General features: G+C 33.6%; 1 long non-coding RNA gene across 2 annotated transcripts; it reads left to right on the top strand.

Moving 5' to 3' along the window:
- Window positions 1-5,516: 5,516 nt before the first annotated feature.
- Window positions 5,517-12,184, top strand: LOC143074714 (uncharacterized). Of its 2 annotated transcripts, XR_012978026.1 has the most exons (5): window positions 5,517-5,653; window positions 6,037-6,115; window positions 10,703-10,805; window positions 11,202-11,329; window positions 11,955-12,184. It is a non-coding gene; the product is annotated as an uncharacterized LOC143074714 (long non-coding RNA). The 2 variants fall into 2 exon arrangements; XR_012978025.1 differs by having other exon boundaries at window positions 10,703-11,329.
- The last annotated feature ends 9,365 nt before the right edge of the window (window positions 12,185-21,549 follow it).

Here is a 21,549-nt window from a genome sequence, read left to right as displayed (position 1 = left end):
CAATCAAGAAATCAAGCATCTTGATAATGTCAGTTTCAGAAAAATTTTTGTTTGAATCAAAGTGATTCTTTACGAAGTAGTATTTATCCCTCACTAAGACAAGATATTTGTATCTTCCTTGACCATTCGTTTAAGGAAAGAAAACTAGAGGCTCTAAAGAGCCTGTGTCGCTCACCTTGGTCTATGTGCATATTAAACAAAGGACACAAATGGATTCATGACAAAATTGTATTTTGGTGATGGTGATGTGTTTGAAGTTCTTACTTTACTGGACGATTTTGCTTCTTACAATTATATCTATAATGAACTTTGCCCATTAGTAACAGAGAACTATATTTGGTAAAAATTTAAATTACATATATTTACCAAATTAATGAAAATTGTTAAAAATTGACTATAAAGGGCAATAACTCCTTAAGGGGTCAATTGACCATTTAGGTCATGTTGACTTATTTGTAGATCTTACTTTGCTGAACATTATTGCTGTTTACAGTTTATCGCTATCTATAATAGTATTCAAGATAACCAAAAACGGCAAAATTTCTTTAAAAATTACCAATTGGAAGGCAGCAACCCAACAACCAGTTGTCCAATTCATCTGAAAAATTCAGGGCAGATAGATATTGACTTGATTAACAATTTAACTTCTTGTCAGATTTGCTCTAGATGCTTTGAATTCATAGTTATAAGCCAAAAACTGCATTTTACCCCTATGTTCTATTTTTAGCCGTGGCGGCCATCTTGGTTGAATGGCCAGGTCATCGGACACATTTTTCAAACTAGATACCCCAAAGATGATTGTGGCCTAGTAGTTTCAGAGGAGATTTTGTTAAAGATTACTTAGATTTATGAAAAATGGTTAAAGATTGACTATAAAGGGCAATAACTCCTAAAGGGGTCAACTGACCATTTTGGTCATGTTGACTTATTTGTAGATCTTACTTTGCTGAACATTATTGCTGTTTACAATTTATCTCTATCTATAATAGTATTCAAGATAATAACCAAAAACAGCAAAATTTCCTCAAAATTACCAACCAATTCAGGGGCAGCAACCCAACAACCGATTGACCGATTCATCTGAAAATTTCAGGGCAGATAGATCTTGACCTGATAAACATTTTTATCCCATGTCAGATTTCCTCAAAATGCTTTGGTTTTTGAGTTATAAGCCAAAAACTGCATTTTACCCCTATGTTCTATTTTTAGCGGTGGTGGCCATCTTGGTTGGTTGACCAGGTCACGCCACACATTTTTTAAACTAGATACCCCAAAGATGATTGTGGCCAAGTTTGGATTAATTTGGCCCAGTAGTTTCAGAGGAGAAGATTTTTTGTAAAAGATTAATTTAATTTATGAAAAATGGTTAAAATTGACTATAAAGGGCAATAACTCCTAAACGGGTCAACTGACCATTTTGGTCATGTTGACTTATTTGTAGATCTTACTTTGCTGAACATTATTGCTGTTTACAGTTTATCTCTATCTATAATAATATTCAAGATAATAACCAAAAACAGCAAAATTTCCTCAAAATTACCAATTCAGGGGCAGTAACCCAACAACCGATTGACTGATTCATCTGAAAATTTCAGGGCAGATAGATCTTGACCTGATAAACATTTTTATCCCGTCAGATTTCCTCAAAATGCCTTGGTTTTTGAGTTATAAGCCAAAAACTGCATTTTACCCCTTTGTTCTATTTTTAGCCGTGGCGGCCATCTTGGTTGGTTGACCAGGTCACGCCACACATTTTTTAAACTAGATACCCCAAAGATGATTGTGGCCAAGTTTGGATTAATTTGGCCCAGTAGTTTCAGAGGAGAAGATTTTTGTAAAAGATTACTTTAATTAACGAAAAATGGTTAAAAATTGACTATAAAGGGCAATAACTCCTAAACGGGTCAACTGACCATTTAGGTCATGTTGACTTATTTGTAGATCTTACTTTGCTGAACATTATTGCTGTTTACAATTTATCTTTATCTATAATAGTATTCAAGATAATAACCAAAAACAGCAAAATTTCCTCAAAATTACCAACCAATTCAGGGGCAGCAACCCAACAACCGATTGACCGATTCATCTGAAAATTTCAGGGCAGATAGATCTTGACCTGATAAACATTTTTATCCCATGTCAGATTTCCTCAAAATGCTTTGGTTTTTGAGTTATAAGCCAAAAACTGCATTTTACCCCTATGTTCTATTTTTAGCGGTGGCGGCCATCTTGGTTGGTTGACCAGGTCACGCCACACATTTTTTAAACTAGATACCCCAAAGATGATTGTGGCCAAGTTTGGATTAATTTGGCCCAGTAGTTTCAGAGGAGAAGATTTTTTGTAAAAGATTAATTTAATTTATGAAAAATGGTTAAAATTGACTATAAAGGGCAATAACTCCTAAACGGGTCAACTGACCATTTTGGTCATGTTGACTTATTTGTAGATCTTACTTTGCTGAACATTATTGCTGTTTACAGTTTATCTCTATCTATAATAATATTCAAGATAATAACCAAAAACAGCAAAATTTCCTCAAAATTACCAATTCAGGGGCAGTAACCCAACAACCGATTGACTGATTCATCTGAAAATTTCAGGGCAGATAGATCTTGACCTGATAAACATTTTTATCCCGTCAGATTTCCTCAAAATGCCTTGGTTTTTGAGTTATAAGCCAAAAACTGCATTTTACCCCTTTGTTCTATTTTTAGCCGTGGCGGCCATCTTGGTTGGTTGACCAGGTCACGCCACACATTTTTTAAACTAGATACCCCAAAGATGATTGTGGCCAAGTTTGGATTAATTTGGCCCAGTAGTTTCAGAGGAGAAGATTTTTGTAAAAGATTACTTTAATTAACGAAAAATGGTTAAAAATTGACTATAAAGGGTAATAACTCCTAAACGGGTCAACTGACCATTTAGGTCATGTTGACTTATTTGTAGATCTTACTTTGCTGAACATTATTGCTGTTTACAGTTTATCTCTATCTATAATAATATTCAAGATAATAACCAAAAACAGCAAAATTTCCTCAAAATTACCAATTCAGGGGCAGCAACCCAACAACCGATTGACCGATTCATCTGAAAATTTCAGGGCAGATAGATCTTGACCTGATAAACATTTTTACCCCATGTCAGATTTGCTCTAAATGCTTTGGTTTTTGAGTTATAAGCCAAAAACTGCATTTTACCCCTATGTTCTATTTTTAGCCGTGGCGGCCATCTTGGTTGGTTGACCGGGTCACGCCACACATTTTTTAAACTAGATACCCCAATGATGATTGTGGCCAAGTTTGGTTTGATTTGGCCCAGTAGTTTCAGAGGAGAAGATTTTTGTAAAAGTTAACGACGACGGACGACGACGGACGACGGACGACGGACGACGGACGACGACGGACGACGGACGCCGGACGCCAAGTGATGAGAAAAGCTCACTTGGCCCTTCGGGCCAGGTGAGCTAAAAAAGCGATACCAACTCTTTCAATTTTTCTTTTAGTTTGGAATGGGGAATACTTGTTTAAATTGTAGAAAAGTCAAATGTTTTAATAGTATTGCAGGATTAAAGAGTCTTATCCCGCTGCAAATGTGTGCACCTGTCCTTAATCAGGAATCTGATGTTCAGTGGTTGTCGTTTGTTTATGTGGTTTATAAGCGTTTCTCGTTCAATGCATTTGAATGGAAGCATAGTGGACCCCCCCCCCTTTTTTTTAAATGGCTGGATTCGCCCCTGGTTTTAAACTAGTCATGTTGGGACCTTTATAGCTTGACTTTCGGTGTGAGCCAAGGCTCCGTGTTAAAGGCTGTACCTTGACCTATAATGGTTTACTTTTATAAATTGAAGTTACTTGGATGAAGAGTTGTCTCATTGGCACTCATACCATATCTTCCTATATATTAGATTGTATGTACTCTAAAACATCCTTGGAATTTTTTATTATACACATCTGATTCACACCGCCTCTAAAATAGGCGTTTTTCTTTTGAATCCGATCCACCATCCAAGATGGTCGTCAGTGAGGGACTTGGATAAACATTTGACCCTAAGGACAATTTATACAGGTTTCTTCTTTTTGAGAACCACTGAATGGAAGAAACCAAACATGGCAAACATGTTCCCAACGAGGTGCTGACCAAGTGTTGTTACTTTGTAGCCTATCAATCATCCAAGATGGCTGCCAGCGGGGGACTAAGTTTAACAAATGATCCAAGTGAATCACATACTTCTTTTTAAGAACCAAATGAAATGAAACCAAACAAGACATGAATGTTACTTATGAGGTGCTGTAAATGCAGTAGCTTAAAACAATTAAGCAAAAAGAAAAACTTTAAAACAAAAAGGAAATTGGACAAAAAGGTAATGAACAATAAGCAAAAGATTCGGACCAAAAGCAAATCGGACTGGCAGCAACGATAGAGAAAAGTGCAAGTAAAATGCACTTTATCAACTGTGCAAGGTTAAGGAAGGGTTCAGCACCTAGAGATATTTTTGAGCCTGCATCCTTCTATGAATTTGTTGTGGTTTGTTGCTTGCTATCATATCTAATTTTTGTTGACTGTCTTTTTTTTATAAATCGGCTGTTGGTTTTCCGGCTCGTTTGAAAAGGTATAGTTTTTGCATGTCGGGTCCTTTTTATAACTTTTCGCTGTCTTTAGTCTTTTAGATAGTCAACAATTCATCGATTTTGTCCCATTATTATATAAGTTCTTCTACAGTGATATATATATCCTTTAACAATATTGTGATGATATATTTTCCACCAGTGTCGTCAATCAGATTTGGATTCTTAAAAATTCTAAAGATATACTGCTAAATTTTAGATCATAATCTCTGCAATTTTGCAGCAACATTAAATCTTTTGATTTTTCTACGCTTCCCACATCTATTCCCCATATTCAATTGTAAGATCGACTTCACCATCTCATTAAACAGAGCCTTTTCTATAAAAATGGGTTATGGTTATGATAGTTCTTACTTTTTGAAGAACAATACTGATTCTAACAGAATGATATTTTCAAAATGCTGGACTTTTATCGACAATGTAGTTGTCACGTTTGAAGGATTGGTGTTTTAACAGACAGTCGGTATTCCAATGGGTACTAGTTGTGCACCCTACTGGCTGGTTTGTGAACCTTCTAAATGTTCGCCACTGAGTTTTGCAATGATGTGTCGTGATGGCGTTTGAAACTTTTCATAAACTGCATATACTTGTGGGTTTTACTTTGGATGTATATTGTAACAGTCATTATTTGTGTACACCTCTGAGCCTGCACTAAGTACAGATGTATCAAATCAAGAATTCATGTAAACTAATACAGTGTTGTTTACAAAGAGAACGAAGTACATCATATTATAATGTTTGATAACGATGCACGTCATATGGTATACATTTATTAGTACACATTTATAAATGTTTGATAATGACCAAGTCAACAATATTTTAACGATAAAAAAAAAGACCACGAAACGACCCCTATCATCCATATTTATCAATACGAATATCCGGAAGGCTTATTTGTACAAAGGTTACTTGATAAATATACATATTATACATAAATAAGGAAATATGAAAGATTGAAACTTCCTCGAACTTTAGTGTTAGCGGCATTATCACCAGCAGTATATTTAAACTTCTTCCTCTATAACAGGTAATTCTTATTACGATATACTGGAAAATAAATGGGACTGTTTATCAATAATGATTCTTTTTATTAATGCAAAATCAAATAAAATCAAATCAATAATTTTATTTCTTGTTATAAAATAATTACAAACTTGTAATCAGGTTTTATGCCTGGACAGGAGATAGTACTGTTAATCAACTTATTCATATTACAAACGATATTGATCAAACTGACTTCTGAGTAACGAGAAAACCACAGAATAAACATATCAAATAAGAATTGAAAATTATATTATACGAGTTTCTTATATATGGAAAGCCACAGTGAACCCCCCAATTATTATTTTGTTTTCTATTATTATTATTCTAATCTTGAATTGATTTATAAATGTGCGTTTCATTTTATAGAAGGAAAACATTAAGATGAACTGTCTGTCTGTCGTTACTTTGATTGCCTGTTTTGTATCTATTAGTATCGTCATGCAAGGTAGAAAAATATTTTTCTTTGCCTATTTTCCTTATTTATTTTTCATCCTCACTTTATTGCAAATCCGTTTGTTTTAAATCACTAATTATGATTCATAGGCGGATCCAGGAAGGGGGCCTGGGGACCCGGGGACCCCTTTCTTCGGAAAAATTTGGTTGACTTATATAGCGTGACTGGAGCGCCCCCTACCCCCTCCCCCACTTACAAAACGTTCTGGATCCGCCACTGTGACTTATCACCGGGTGTTTGCCAGAGCACGAAAAAACATCAATATAGCCTTTCCAGAGCACGGGAGCAATTTATACTTTTTAAAATAAAAAAACAACCGTTGAAACATTAGTCATATATCATGATTAGAAGAAACCACAGTTATGTTTTTTTTTTATTTCTTTCGGTTGCAGCTCGGAAAGAATTGTTTTCATTCTAAACTTTAATATTTTGTCTTCTCTAAGACGAATATTTATAATAATTAAAAACCAATTGTTCAGAGAACAATTGTAGGTCTTTCCACTAGAAAAGATATTTTTTGATATTGAAATATTAAAAATCAGTTTAAAATGTTAGTTCCTATGGCTGTATGATGTATTTATATGAATTTAAAGCAAAGGTCAAAATCTAGAACGTCATATTAACCTATGACCTTGACCTCAATTTCAAGTTCCCAAACCAAGGACCTTAAATCAAAAGACCCAAGGTCTTTAATATGTTTGGTTTATTAGTAATATCACTTTACGCGTAATTCTAAATGTAAGATGGGCAAAAACTCCTATTTATTGTCTGCGCACCCTTTCAATCAAAATATACAAGTAAGGACATGTCGCAACTAACAATTTATGAAAAATTATTTGTCGATATGTCATAAGGTATTTGAAAATAAATGAAAATAAGCCAAAATCAAAATTTAGAATATGACCTTGACCTTTGACCTTGACCTCATTTTTATTATTTTGGACCAAGGACCCCAAATCTAAAGACCCTATGTCTTTATCACTTATGGTTTACCATTTAGAAATGCATATCACTTAATTTAAGGGAAAAGGGGGAATAACTCTCATATGGAGTCTCCGTAAAGCTTCGGTCCAAATGAATATCCTAATCCTGAAGATGTAACGAGCAATTTGGTAAAATAAATTTGTCGTAATCTTTAACGGTTGCGAAGGAGTAGTGGCCACAAGAAAAACAGTGTTTGGGGAGATAACTCTTACAACGTAAAGTATTTTGTTACACAGTTGTAAATTTTTAAAGCGTATAAACTATACGATACCATATTCCAAATATCTAAGCGACATCTTTTGAAACATCAATAATACGCAAGAAAAAAAATTAGGCGGAAGAAAAAAAAAAAAAAAAATAATAATAATAATTAAAAACCAATTGTTCAGAGAACAATTGAAGGTCTTTCCACCAGTCAATATCAATTTTGTTATCAAAATATTAAAAATCAGTATTAAATGTTATTTCCTATGCCTTTATGATGTATAAATATGAATTAAAAGCAAAGGTCAAAATCTAGAACGTGCAAATTACCTATGACCTTGACCTCAATTTAAAGGTCATAAATCAAGGATCTCAAATCAAAAGACCCTAGGTCTTTATTATGTATGGTGAAAGGAGTTATATCACTTTACTCATAATTCTAAATATAAGATGGGCGAAAACTCCTATTTATTGTTTACGCACCCTTTTAACCAAAATTTATAAGTAACGGCATGTCGCAACTAACAATTTAGTGAAAATAAGATGTTGATATGTTATAAGGTTTTGAAAACTAGTAAAAATAAGCCAAAATAAAAATTTAGAATGTGACCTTGACCTTTGACCTTGACCTTATTTTATTTTTTTTGGACCAAGGATCTCAAATGAAGAGACCCTAGGTCTCTATCACTTATGGTTTACCAGTTGGAAATGGATATCACTTAATTAAATTGAAAAGGGGGTATAACTCTCATATGGAGTCTCAATAAAGCTTCGGTCCAAATGAATATCCTAATCCTGAAGATGTAACAAGCAATTTGGTAAAATAAATTTGTCGTAATCTTTTACGGTTGTGAAGGAGTAGTGGCCACAAGAAAAACAGTGTTTGGGGAGATAACTCTTACAACGTAAAGTATTTTGTTACGCAGTTGTCATTTTTTAAAGCGTATAAACTTTACGACATCATATTCCAAATATCTAAGCAACATCTTTTAAAACATCAATACTACGCAAGAAAAAAATTTAGGCGGAAGAAAAAAAAAAAAATAATAATTAAAAACCAATTGTTCAGAGAACAATTGAAGGTCTTTCCACTAGTAAAGAGTTATTTTGATATTGAAATATGAAAAATCAGTTGAAAATGTTAGTTCCTATGGCTTTATGATGTATTTATATGAATTTAAAGCAAAGGTCAAAATCTAGAACGTCCTTTTAACCTATGACCTTGACCTCAATTTCAAGGTCACAAACCAAGGACCTTAAATCATAAGACCCAAGGTCTTTAATATGTTTGGTTAATGAGTAATACCACTTTACGCGTAATTCTAAATGTAAGATGGACAAAAACTCCCATTTATTGTATGCGCACCCTTTCAACCAAAATATACAAGTAAGGACATGTCGCAACTAACAATTTAGGAAAAAATATTTGTCGATATGTCATACGGTATTTGAAAATAAGTGAAAATAAGCCAAAATCAAATTTTAGAATATGACCTTGACCTTTGACCTTGACCTTATTTTCATTTTTTTGGACCAAGGATCTCAAATCAAGAGACCCTAGGTCTATATCACTTATGGTTTACCAGTTAGAAACACATATCACCTATATCAAATACATAAGGGGGAATAACTCTCATATGGAGTCTCTGGATAGCTTCGGTCAAAATTAAAATCCTAATCCTGAAGATGTAACAAGCAATTTGGTAAAATAATTTTGTCGTAAACTTTTACGGTTGCGAAGGAGTAGTGGCCACAAGAAAAACAGTGATTGGGGAGATAACTCTTACAACGTAAAGTATTTTGTTATGCAGTTGTAAATTTTTAAAGCGTATAAACTATACGATATCATATTCCAAATATCTAAGCGACAACTTATTAAACAACAATACTACGCAAGAAAAAAATTAGGCGGAAGAAAAAAAAAAATAATAATAATAATAATAATCAGAACAAAAACAATAAGTCTTTCCACAGAAAAGTGGAAAGACTTAATAATAATCAGAACAAATTCAATAGGTCTTTCCACGGAAAAGTGGAAAGACCTAATAATAATAATCAGAACAAATTCAATAGGTCTTTCCACGGAAAGGTGGAAAGACCTAATTACCCATGTTTTGTTATTATATTTGCTTATATCTTACAGTTGACCCCCTAATCACTTCATTTCTTTTTGTATAAGCATTGAATTAAACAAATTAATTCTTATCAACAAAAATACATACTTTGATAAGTATTTAGTATGACCAAGGATTTGTATAGGGTCTCACTATACAAATCCTTGGTATGACGATACATTTTCACATCTACTCGTTCTCTGAACAACAAATACATTTATTTTGTGAATGTTTACACTTGCGTCATAGTTCGTATCGTGTATGTTTACTAGTTTGTCTTTTTGATCGAGTATAAATTTGTATTCTTATAGTGTAGTGTAACACTATTTCTCATGTTAGGGTGAAGGTTGGCAACCGTTAAAACTTTAAAACCTGCAGCATTTGTATGCTCCTGTACTAAGCAGGAGTCGGTAATTGTGAACGAATCTATTGTTGGGAGAACTTTCTAGTGGTACATCTTCAAAATAACTTTGTTAAATAAAGCTGAATGCCGGATCAAGTAACAGGGGGAATAAAAGCTGCATAAAAACGGTTAGCAACACACATATTGTTCTTAGTTAAAAATAAAATGATCACAAATCAGGTCTGCGATTGAAAATTGAAATCGAAAGAAAATGCAATAAAATAAATACTTATGTTCGATAATTTCCCCATTCTTATAAGAACATGTAGTAAAAATGATAAAAGTATAAGCATTTTAAGAAATCAATTTATATCATTATATAAAAAAGATGCGGTGTGATTGCCAATGAGACAACTATTCACAATGACACAGAAATTTTACAACTATATAGGTCACCGTACGACCTTCAACTAAAGGCAAAGCCTACACCGCATAGTCAGATATAAAAGACCCCGAAATGATAAATGTAAAACAGTTCAGATAAGAAAACTAACGGCCTAGTTTATTACTGAATAATAAACGAAAAAACAAATATGTAACACAACAGACAACCACTGAATTACTGGCTGCTATCTTGGGATAGGAGTATAGAAACAGAATGTAGCAGGATTAAACATGTCAGCGGGATCCCCCCTAACCTGCTGGGACAGTGGTGTAACAACCACATATATATAAGAACGAACTATACAAATCTGTTGAAAAAAGCTTAACTCATCAGATGGATACAAATTGAAATACATCTAACAAAACACAGAATGGACGTGACCGCGTACTTGTATACCACAATAACGAAAAGACACTGAGTCACAGATCTGATCAAGTACTCGAAGTTACTGACAGCTAGTTCAAAGTACTAATAATTCCTTAATTTAGGAGTTCACGCCCAGCATTGTGCGGATACATAAAAAATGGCATGCCAAATGAGTTACGACGGTGCGGTCGGAATAGCAGAGGGAGACAAGAAGATAATATGCAGGTCAGACTGTTTTTATGTAATCATTTTTGTTTTTTGTTTAATTCATTTGTGTTTATTATTTTATATTGCTGTGCAACAATTTGATGGCCATTTATATGCATCATTATTAAGTATTGTTTTACGCTGATAAGTGCATTCCTCTATTTAGCATCCAATCAAATAGATTTATGAATATCTTAATTATGATAATATATGTATTCCGATATAGCATGCTCCCAAATATTTTTGATTGCATGATTTTATTTGAAGCACAGTGCAGCGAAAACCTTTCTGGATTGTTTGGTGTATATTGATGAATACATGTATAGGGAATGAGTTTTTTTGATTACATGATTTTATTTGAAGCGTGTATATTGATAATACATGTAGTGATTGAGTTTGTTAATTGAAGCATAGTGCTGCGAAAACCTTTCTTGATTGTTTGAACCAAGTTGTTACTGACTGCAAATTGACTGACCCTTCTGTCGTAAGCCAAACAATTTCTCCTGGCAAACAGGCACTTTCTGATAATAAATGTGCAAGTGGTATGTATGCTAAACTTTATTTATCTTTATATCATTTGCACTCAATGATCAGTCTACAATCTATTATTATACAATATTAATATGTTTAATTAGATGTGGTATGGTATGATTGCCATGGACAAATATTCACTAGAGTCAAAACGATATCACTTAAGATTTTTTTTGTCTCTTGCAAATTATCGAAACCTTTGATTTGTCTACCATTAACACGAGGGTCCATAAATTCCAAAACTAAAAAAGAATCGGTACCACGCATGAGCGTGCAATTTTCGTAAGCTGTCAATACCCGATACTCTACGGGATTGAAAGACATTTACTAGGTTTGGATTGTCCCAACGAACTTAAATTATTCACGTCTCAGTAATATCTTCCAATCAGGTAGTAAGAAGCATTCAGCCCGCAGACGGCCATCTTTCAATTCTTAATAACGTCTCCGAGGAGACGTTAATTACAGGATCCTATTTGTTTCAATTGAACATTTCCATTTAGAGCATGGTGTTCTTCTACAGCCTTTTTACAACACTAGTTGTCATTAAAAAAAACATTAAATATTATTTTCAATAACATGTTGGATGTTTTTAGATTTATCACTTTGAATTAATAACAAAAAAAATTTTCTTTACAGGAAATAGTGCCGGAAGTCTTGTTTTCAACTTGTTTGCTATGGTTTCAAGACTTATATTTATAAACTGTTTTAGATGAAACTCCTTAATTTATCTGTATGAACAAATCTACGTGTAACTTTAGATATTTATAAATTAAAATTCAAACAAATAAGAAGCAAAATCCTATTTGGAAACTTGCAGATATTGTTTATAGTCAACATTAACATCTGAAATAAATAGATCGTACAGTTTTTTATAGTTCTTTTTTTTAATGATTCGTTGCTGTCAATTTTCACCTTGATAATATCTATGCACGTTTCAGCAGTTATCTTTATAATATTAACAGTTTTAAATGCATTTTTATCGGCAGCAATTGTGCCCCTTTTATGGCAAACTTGTTCCTGCATTGTTATGGATCAGTCTATTTTGCGTTACGTTGATGATATGTTTGCTTTAAATAATCCTGATTTTTTTTTTCATGAACTGTGAAAATTAACGCAAGTGAGCTTGCTTAAAGTTTATTACGATCAGCAGTACTTGTACTTTTATATATTTGGATATTTTAGCTTCACATTAGAAACTATATACAAGAATTTACGACGAAAAAGATTTTTTGTTCGTTCTCTGTTATGGTTGGAGATATTCCCAACTTGTTCGCTATTCACGTATCTGTAAATGCGGTTTAGATTTCAATGAACGCAATTTATGTATAACCAGTGAATTGATTAAAAAGTCAATGATTTCGTTTCTCAAACTAATCAAAGTGGTACTAAATTCTATCATGAATAAAAGATTCCTCTGAAAATTTGGTTGATGACCTGTAGGTGAGAGCCCAAAGAAACCAAAGGGACATTCAAACTCATTAGTCGAAAACATTCTGACAATGCAATGGTTAAAGAAAGAAAACAAGACGATAACCCAAACAACGATATAGAAATCACAAAACACAAAAAACTGGTACCTTGAACCTCACATAGTCGTCATCATCGTCATCATCGTCATCGTCGTCAACATCAGAACATTTTGATTGATCAGTTGCATTGGCCAAGAGAAATTCTTTTGTGTTCTTTAGATTAGTTCCTGTCTTTATTTTGGTGATTCTCTAATACATGTGCAAGTTTATCTGACTTTTTGAGTCTTTACATAGTTTATCCCTTCATGGCATCTGATAATGTTCAGTTACACCACGTATGCCCGGCAAAATATATTGTAAAAAAACAACAATGTTCACACTAAAATGTCTTGTTTTACTAACCATTAATATCATTTTGAATTTTAAATATAAAGCTTGACTGCAACAAATACATCAATTTAACATGATCCAAGAAAATGAGGTCACGGTCAGATAAACCAAACTAAATAGGTGTCCACCTTACAAAGCTCCCATACACCAAATATGCTTTAAATATAGTCGACTTATTGCATATTACAGAAACAAACTAAATCAGGAAAGATTAACATTTATTAATGAACCATAAAAATTAGGTCATTGTCATTTGACAATTTCCAGACAGATATATACACATTTCATATACAAAATATAGTTGACCAATCGCTTATAGCATTAGAAAGACAGACAAAAATACAACACACAGCTGCATGAACGCATGATACGCCCGCCGTCTTGTGTGGAAGTTTTATGCAATAATCATTAATAGTTGGAGAAAGTTTTAAACAATAACCATATATTGTTTTTGAGATACAGCGGGACATTTTTTTTATTTTTCAATTTATTTTTTTACAAAAAAAAAATATCACTTTTAAATAATACTTTGAATCAAAACCAAAAAGTATACAGATCTTTACAGATTAATAAAACAAAGAAGTGTGTAAAGTTTTAAGCAATAATCATAATCTAGTTTTGAGATACGACGCGACATGTAAAAAACACCTCCTCTTTTTTACAAAATACTCAATAACTAAAAAAAAATTGGTAATCACCAAAAAGTATACAGATACTTAGATTAATATAACAAAGAACAGTGTCAAATTTAAGCAATAGTCAAAAATCGTTTTTGAGATACGGCATGACATGTAAAACCCCTCCCCCTTTTTTACAAAATACTCAATAACTCAAAAATGAAATTTTGAATCATCCCCCAAAAGTATACAGATCTTAAGATTAATATAACTAAGAAGTAAGTAAAGTTTTAAGCAATAGACAAAAATCCTGACTCATTCTTAATTCCTGCATAATAGGTTTATATAAGAGACAGAATATAAATTGCTCACAATACGTTTTATATGTTTTTTTACAAGAAGGCTCAATAAATTTCAATAACTCACAAATAAAAAAAAGAATCATCACGAAAAAATATACAGATCTTCAGATTTATATAACTAACAAGTGTGTGAAGTTTTATACAATAATCATAAATAGCTTCGGAGATACGGCACGACATGTGAAAACTCCCCCCCTTTATTTACAAAATAAAATTTCAATCGTCACCAAAAAGTATACAGATATAAATAAGAAGTGTCTAAAGTTGTAAGCTATAATTATAAATCGTTTTTGTGATACAGCACGACATGTGACCATCCCCCCCCCCCCACCTATTTTTTTTACAAAAAAATCAATAACTCTTAAATCAAATTTTGAATTATCACCAAAAAGTATTCAGTTTTCCAGGTTAATATAACTAACAAGTGTGTGAATTTTTATGCAATAACCAAAAACAGTTTCAGAGATTGTGCGCGACATGTAACCCCCCTTTTTTTTACCCCATTTTAGGTACAAAGTCCCATAACTCCAAAAGTTGTAATCTTATTTTCATCAAAAAGTAGACAGATCGTTTGAACATCATAGGAAACAATTTTGACGATTTAAAAACAGACAAAAACTCAAAAACGTAACTATACCCACTGAGCATAAAAATGAGGTCGAGGTCAGATGACACCTACCAGTTGGACATGTACACCTTACAATCATTTCATACACCAAATATAGTAGATCTATTTCGTATAATGTCTGAGATACATGGATTTAACCACGAAAACTTAACATTGCTCACTGACCCATGAAATGAGATTGAGGGCAAGTGAAAACTGTTTGATGTACAAGAGGACCTTGCAAGGTAGGCACCTACCAAATATAGTTATCCTATTACTCATAATAAGAGAGAAATTAAGGAAACTTATAATCTCAACTTTTTTTAAGTAGTCTCTGACCCACAAAAATGAGGTCAAGGACAATGGACATACGACATATGGAAACTTATTAACATAAGGCATCTATATACAAACTATAAAGGATCCAGTACTTCTACCTTCTGAAATACTAAACAGGTTAGCCGACGCCGCTGCTGGACCACTATCCCTATGTCGACCTTAATGCGACAGAATTTGTAGGCTAGAAACAAACCAGAGTGTGCAAAAGAGTTGTAGGTTTGCACAAGCCCTGATTCCCACTTAATTTTAATTTTTAATTAAATATCCCCATCAGTGAGTGTTAAAGCTCCTTTTTACCTTAATCCATTTGTTTTAGCTCTACCTACGACTTCAGTGACAGGCCCAAGGGGCTGAGGGGTAACAGTTACAGGGTTGGAACCCCTGATTTTTTTAGAAATCAATGCATTTGAAGGTGGTCATATAGATGAAACCCCTTTATTGTGGGTTAGGACCCCCCACTTTTGAAAAATTGCTGGTTTTGGTGTACATATTTTTTTTTTTTTTAGATATGTAATTATGTTATGGTTGATTTCCTGGAATTATATTTATTTTCACAGCAGTATACTTCTGTTGTCTTTACTTATTTCCTCCCTTTTTTAAATAGATTTTGTATTTATGTTGTGTCATAAATCAAGTTCATTCATTCAGAGCATGTTCACTTGTGTTAATAGGTGTTCCTGTTGAGTTAAGCCATTTCAATTCATATTTCATAGTGTGTCTTTCTATGATGTGATGTAATACTTTTATCTCAGGTTAGGGTGAAGGTTGGTACCTATTATAACCCGCTGCAACTGATGTTCTTGCTGTTCGATGTGAGCCATGGCTCCATGTTGAAGACCGTTCTTTGAACTATAATGGTTTACTTTTACAAATTGTGACTTAGATGGAGAGTTGTCTCATTGGCACTCATACCAAATCTTCTAACATATATTTGTACTAGGCTATTGTATTATAGGAGGTACTTGAGGTTGTCCACACACATTTTCAGGAGTTTGATGTTGCATTTATTAACTTCATTCAAATCTGTAAAACATATTCAAGAGTTTATCAAGAATAGATGATTGGGATTCATGTTCTAATGTGTGTTTGTTACTGTCCTAAAAGGCTCAGAAGTAATGTCAAACCTGTATCTGTACTTCAGTTATAAATTTACCACCTTTTAGCTGAATTTCCAATAATCAAATAAAAAAATTAGACAAAAGACTTCACCAGGGCAAAGTGGTCTTTAACAACTATTTTTTTCCCCACAAAATATTGGATAAAATCACAACAGGAATACAATTCATTTTTTTTTTATTTACATCTTTATATTAAACTGAATGCTGTACAAAAGTTGCAAAGCATTTCAAATATCAATTTATACCACAAAATAACAATACCAGTAACTTTGGTTAAACAAATCAAAGACAGGTAATGATGAAACAAGCCAAAGTTAAGACTGACCTCACCAAAAAGAGCTGGCAAAAAAGATTGAAAAATTTACAACTTCAAATGGTAGTGATAAGCTACCCCAAAGATTTCTTTATTGAAAACTAGCATCATTTAAACAACAATCCATAAATTAAATGGTAGCGATCAGTTTTCATTCTCAGCGTGTGTGGCTTCATTCTGAACAAAAAAAGAAAAGCTAGCTATTTCAGTTAGTGTGGATTTATTTTTATTCGTTAGATGCCAATTTTCGTGGGTGTCATGGGTACAGGTGAACCACTTATTTAAATGTTCAAGGAATAAAAGTTTCTAAAAGTTGTTTCCAGAATTAGGCAGAAATCGCATATCCACGAAAATTGGTACCCACGAAAATAAATGAATCCACCATTCCTAAACAATAATAAATTCAAACACATCATGTCAAAATCAAAAGAAACTTAAAACCTTTTTTTTAATTGTTTTACATTTTGTTTTTCAGTACCTTTTATAGTTTACTTTTGGAGTATAGCTTTTGCTTATTGTTAAAGGTCATGAAAACTTCATACAACGCAATTAGCATAAGTTAAACCTGAAATTAATGAGGAAACCCTTAACAATGTAAAGCATGCTCAAAGTAAGCTTGTTACCAAATTTCAGGGTTGTTATTCCTAATGTAATTTTGATTGAAACACCATGGGACAGACATACCAGTATACCAACTATGCTTCTGGGAAAGTGCATTACTAATGACAATTATATATTGAGTGAAATTTAGTTAATATAAACCATGAATTTACAAATGTAATAACTTTAGATACACTTTACTCTACATACAAACCTCATCCTCATATTCTAGATAAGCTAATCCTTTTGGAGCCCCACTTCGGTACGCTACCAATCTGACATCCTTTAACTTTCCATGCTGAAAGACAAATAGATAAAATAAAAATAAACAAACCACTCTTTGACAGTAATAGTATATGAACTGTGGTTAATTAACATCTATACTACTAAAGGAGGAGACCGGTTTCATCGAGTCGTTACTCCTGAAACCATACAAAGTCGGAAATATTTGTGATATGAAGTATAAATGCAGGGTTTTGTGCATGACACAATGGTAAAATTTTCAGTTTTGTTAGAACCAATAAAAAAATTGGAATTACATTTGCTCTTCCTTGTGCAAAAAAATCAATAGACAAATCTTCTATTTACATGAGTGAATATATAAGACATGGCCTCTTTTGTTATGGTCAACACATGATAATATGTAGATGATTTACGTCCGGCTATCCTGTCTGGATATTGCGGACTGTAGTAACCTATCTTATAGACTGGAGTATGTTGGTCTTTATGCCTTCACTTACTGCGACTGCGTTGTTGTTGCTGGTACGGAGTATCAGGTCGTGCTGCTAGTATGGTTGTTTGCATTGCCTCTTTGTATTCTTCATTGATGACGGTCGATGTGTGTGGTGGTGTGCGCAGTAGGTCTGGGTGGTCGATGTAGAACCCTTCTTCAAAGTCGATCCTACTGCGCTTGCCTCTGTCATTTGTGGAGGTGTAAAATACCAGGCGGTGGCAGGCCTTGTTGGGACTGGTGACAATATCCCTTTTAACTACAACCCGAACTGGTTCCCCTTTGTACTTAGTTGGTGAGAGTACATGTCCAACTACGCTATCTCTTGCCTCAGTTTGTGTGATGGTGGTTTGTTGGACTTGGTCAGCAGGTACCACGGCTGTTTTGTTTGCCATCCACTGGTCATAACGCTTGGCGTCTCTTCTCCTGGTGGATGGCGTACTCTTTTTCAGGGCCGGCTTGGGTTTACTGGAGGATGCCTCTTGTTCCTTAGCCTTGGTCCACGTCAACTGTACTGTCACCTGGTCAGAACTTGCCGAGATCTTCCAGACAGGTTCTTTTCCAGTCAACTTCATTGCGGCTAACAAAGAGCTCAATTCATCGGGGATTTCCATGATGATTTGTCACTAAAGTGAGTAGTGTTAATAAAGCAGTGATCATTACGAGTACTTGAAACGCAGTGGTCAACACAGACCCTTAACTTATCTAATAAATTAAATAGATGGGACATCCTATACGCAAGTAAATGGCATCCTTTGTATTGATTAAAATACTTACCTGTGAGAATGTACAAGTCATGGCATTTTTGTACAGGTAAATAACTAACCCGTGAGAATATATTAGACAGGGCTTCATTTTTACGTGTTAATTATTTACCTGTGAGAATATATTAGATAGGGCTTCCTTTGTACAGGTAAATAACTTACCTCGGAAAACATATTAGACAGGGCTTCCTTTGTGCAGGTAAATTACTAACCTGTGAAAAAATATTGGACAGGGCTTACTTTGTACAGGTAAATAACTTACCTCGGAGAACATATTAGACAGGGCTTCCTTTGTACAGGTAAATTACTTACCGCTGAAAATATAGTAGACAGAGCTTCCTTTGTAAAGGTAAATAACTTACCTGTGAGAATATCTTAGACAGGACTTCCCTTGTACAGGTTAATTCTTACCTTGGAGAACATATTAGATAGGGCTTCCTTTGTACGGATAAATAATAAAATTAACGGTACCAATTTTCTTGCACCAGATGCGCATTTCGACAATACATGTCTCTTCAGTGATGCTCGTAGCCAAAATGTTTGAAATCCAAAGCTTATATAAAAGACGAAGAGCTATAATCCAAAAGGTCCAAAAAGTATAGCCAAATCCGTGAAAGGAATCAGAGCTTTGCATGAGGGAGATTCATTCCTTAATTTATAATAATTTCTAATATTTTGTAACTGCAATTTTTAATAACACAAAAAAATCCGTATTTTCATGCCAGTACCGAAGTACTGGCTACTGGGCTGGTGATACCCTCGGGGACTAATAGTCCACCAGCAGAGGCATCGACCCAGTGGTAGTAATAAAATTAACGGTACCAATTTTCTTGCACCAGAATAACTTACCTGGGAAAATATATTTGACAGGGCTTCCTTTGTACAGGTAAATTACTTACCTGTGAGCATATATTAGACAGGGCTTCCTTTGTGCAGGTAAATAACTTACCTGGGAGAATATATATTAGACAGGGCTTCCTTTGTACACGTAAACTACTTACCTGTGAGAATATATTATACAGGGCTTTATTTGTACATTTTCAAAACCCCACAATATTTAAATGGATTACGTACGTTAAATCCATATTTGACGAAAATGGAATTAGCTCTTTTTTGGCAAAATCAACTTCCATTAGATAAACTGGGTTTATAAAACATTATTTCACAAAAACTGAATGACCAATCCATCCAACATTGGTTTTCACTAATAAATAACCCTCCAAGAGGTGCATTTTACTCATTTTATAAAGAGGAATTTCATTTGGAAACCTATTTAATAAAGTTGAAGCTGTGTGACAGGATTTAAATGGCAAAACTCAGATGTTCAAATTAAAAAAAAATCCCGTAGAAACAGGAAGATGGTCCGGACTTCCAAATAATGCACGAATTTGTCATTTCTGTGGAAATGAAATAGGAGATGAATTTCTTTATTTTTTTAAATGTCAAAAACAGGAAATAAAACTGCTTAGAAATAAATATATACCACAATATCATATTGCAAATCCAACGGAGTACAAATTGAAACAGCTTTTAACATTTTGTCATGTAGAACTTTACAAAAAGTTAGAAATATTTAAAAAAATTCTTACACGATACTTGTGATTTATGTTAGCCTTTTTTTTTGTTAAATGCTATGGTAGTTTGTAAATTGACATTTTGCTATATTTTACCATGTAGCATTATTATGTTTAGTGTGAATGTATTGAGTATAAACATGTGTATTCGTATATATATGATGTCCTCTTGTACACCTATGTGTCTGAGGTTTATTAATAAAGGATTCTAATATGACGTCCTTATTACGCTTTGTTAACAAAGCCGTGTTCTAATGAGCACAAAAAATATGTTTGACACATGCGCATGGACTTACTGTTTATATTAACGTTATTTCCATCGTTATCCTTTTAAATATTTACATTTAAGCAGCTAACATAAACTTTTATTATATATTTTTATCAAACAACATATATTTGCCCTGCTCGTAGTTTTTAAACTGATCAAATATGAAATGTAATATACAGACTCCTGGGGAGGCCACGGGAACAGCCAAACATTCTTACGGTATTTTCGTACGCTTCGACCTATAAATATATTGTATTTGTCATATTAGAATCGAAATAATTCCTTCATGTCATGCTCTATGCTCATTTTAACATGGGTAGGCATTATATTTGACCACATTTTACACCTCGCTAACGCTCAGTGTAAAATATCGACAAATATAATGCCTACCCATGTTAAAATGAGCATAGAGCATGACATGAAGTAATTATCTCTTAATTTTTTATTTTCTAAGTATTGGTAAATTACCTACCTGTGAAATTATATTAGACAGGGCTTCCTTTGTAAAGCTAAATTAATTACCTGTGAGAACATATTAGACAGGGCTTCCTTTGTACAGGTAAATGGTAGGCCTTTTAAAAATTGTTTTTTCTTTTCCAAATCTGTAGCAAACTGTAAACATGTATCCTTTATATAAATAACTTTATATCAATATCAATGTGTCCAAGAGTACATGGATACTCGCACTATCATTTTCCATGTTCAATGGACGGTGAAATTTGGTCAAAAGTTTAATTTGGCTATAAAATTAGAAAGATCATATCATAAGGAACATGTGTACTAATATTCAAGTTGATTGGACTTGAGCTTCACCAACAACTACCTTGAACAAAAACTTTAATCTGAAGCGGGACAGACGGACAAATGAACGAATGAACGAACGAACGCACAGACCAGAAACCATAATGCCCCTCTACTATCGTAGGTGGGCATAAGGTGGTGCGTAAAAAAGATGTGAGGATAAACTCAGGATGTCTATCTAACATTGAACACTCAAGTACACATTAGTTGCAATTAAGGTCCACAAAATAGCCATTAAGAATAAATGCAAACCTGCCAACATCTGAAACCATCAAAGAT

This window comes from Mytilus galloprovincialis, chromosome 5 (assembly GCF_965363235.1).
Source record: "Mytilus galloprovincialis chromosome 5, xbMytGall1.hap1.1, whole genome shotgun sequence".
Lineage (NCBI taxonomy): Eukaryota > Metazoa > Mollusca > Bivalvia > Mytilida > Mytilidae > Mytilus > Mytilus galloprovincialis.
This window is presented reverse-complemented; position numbering and strand designations above follow the sequence as displayed.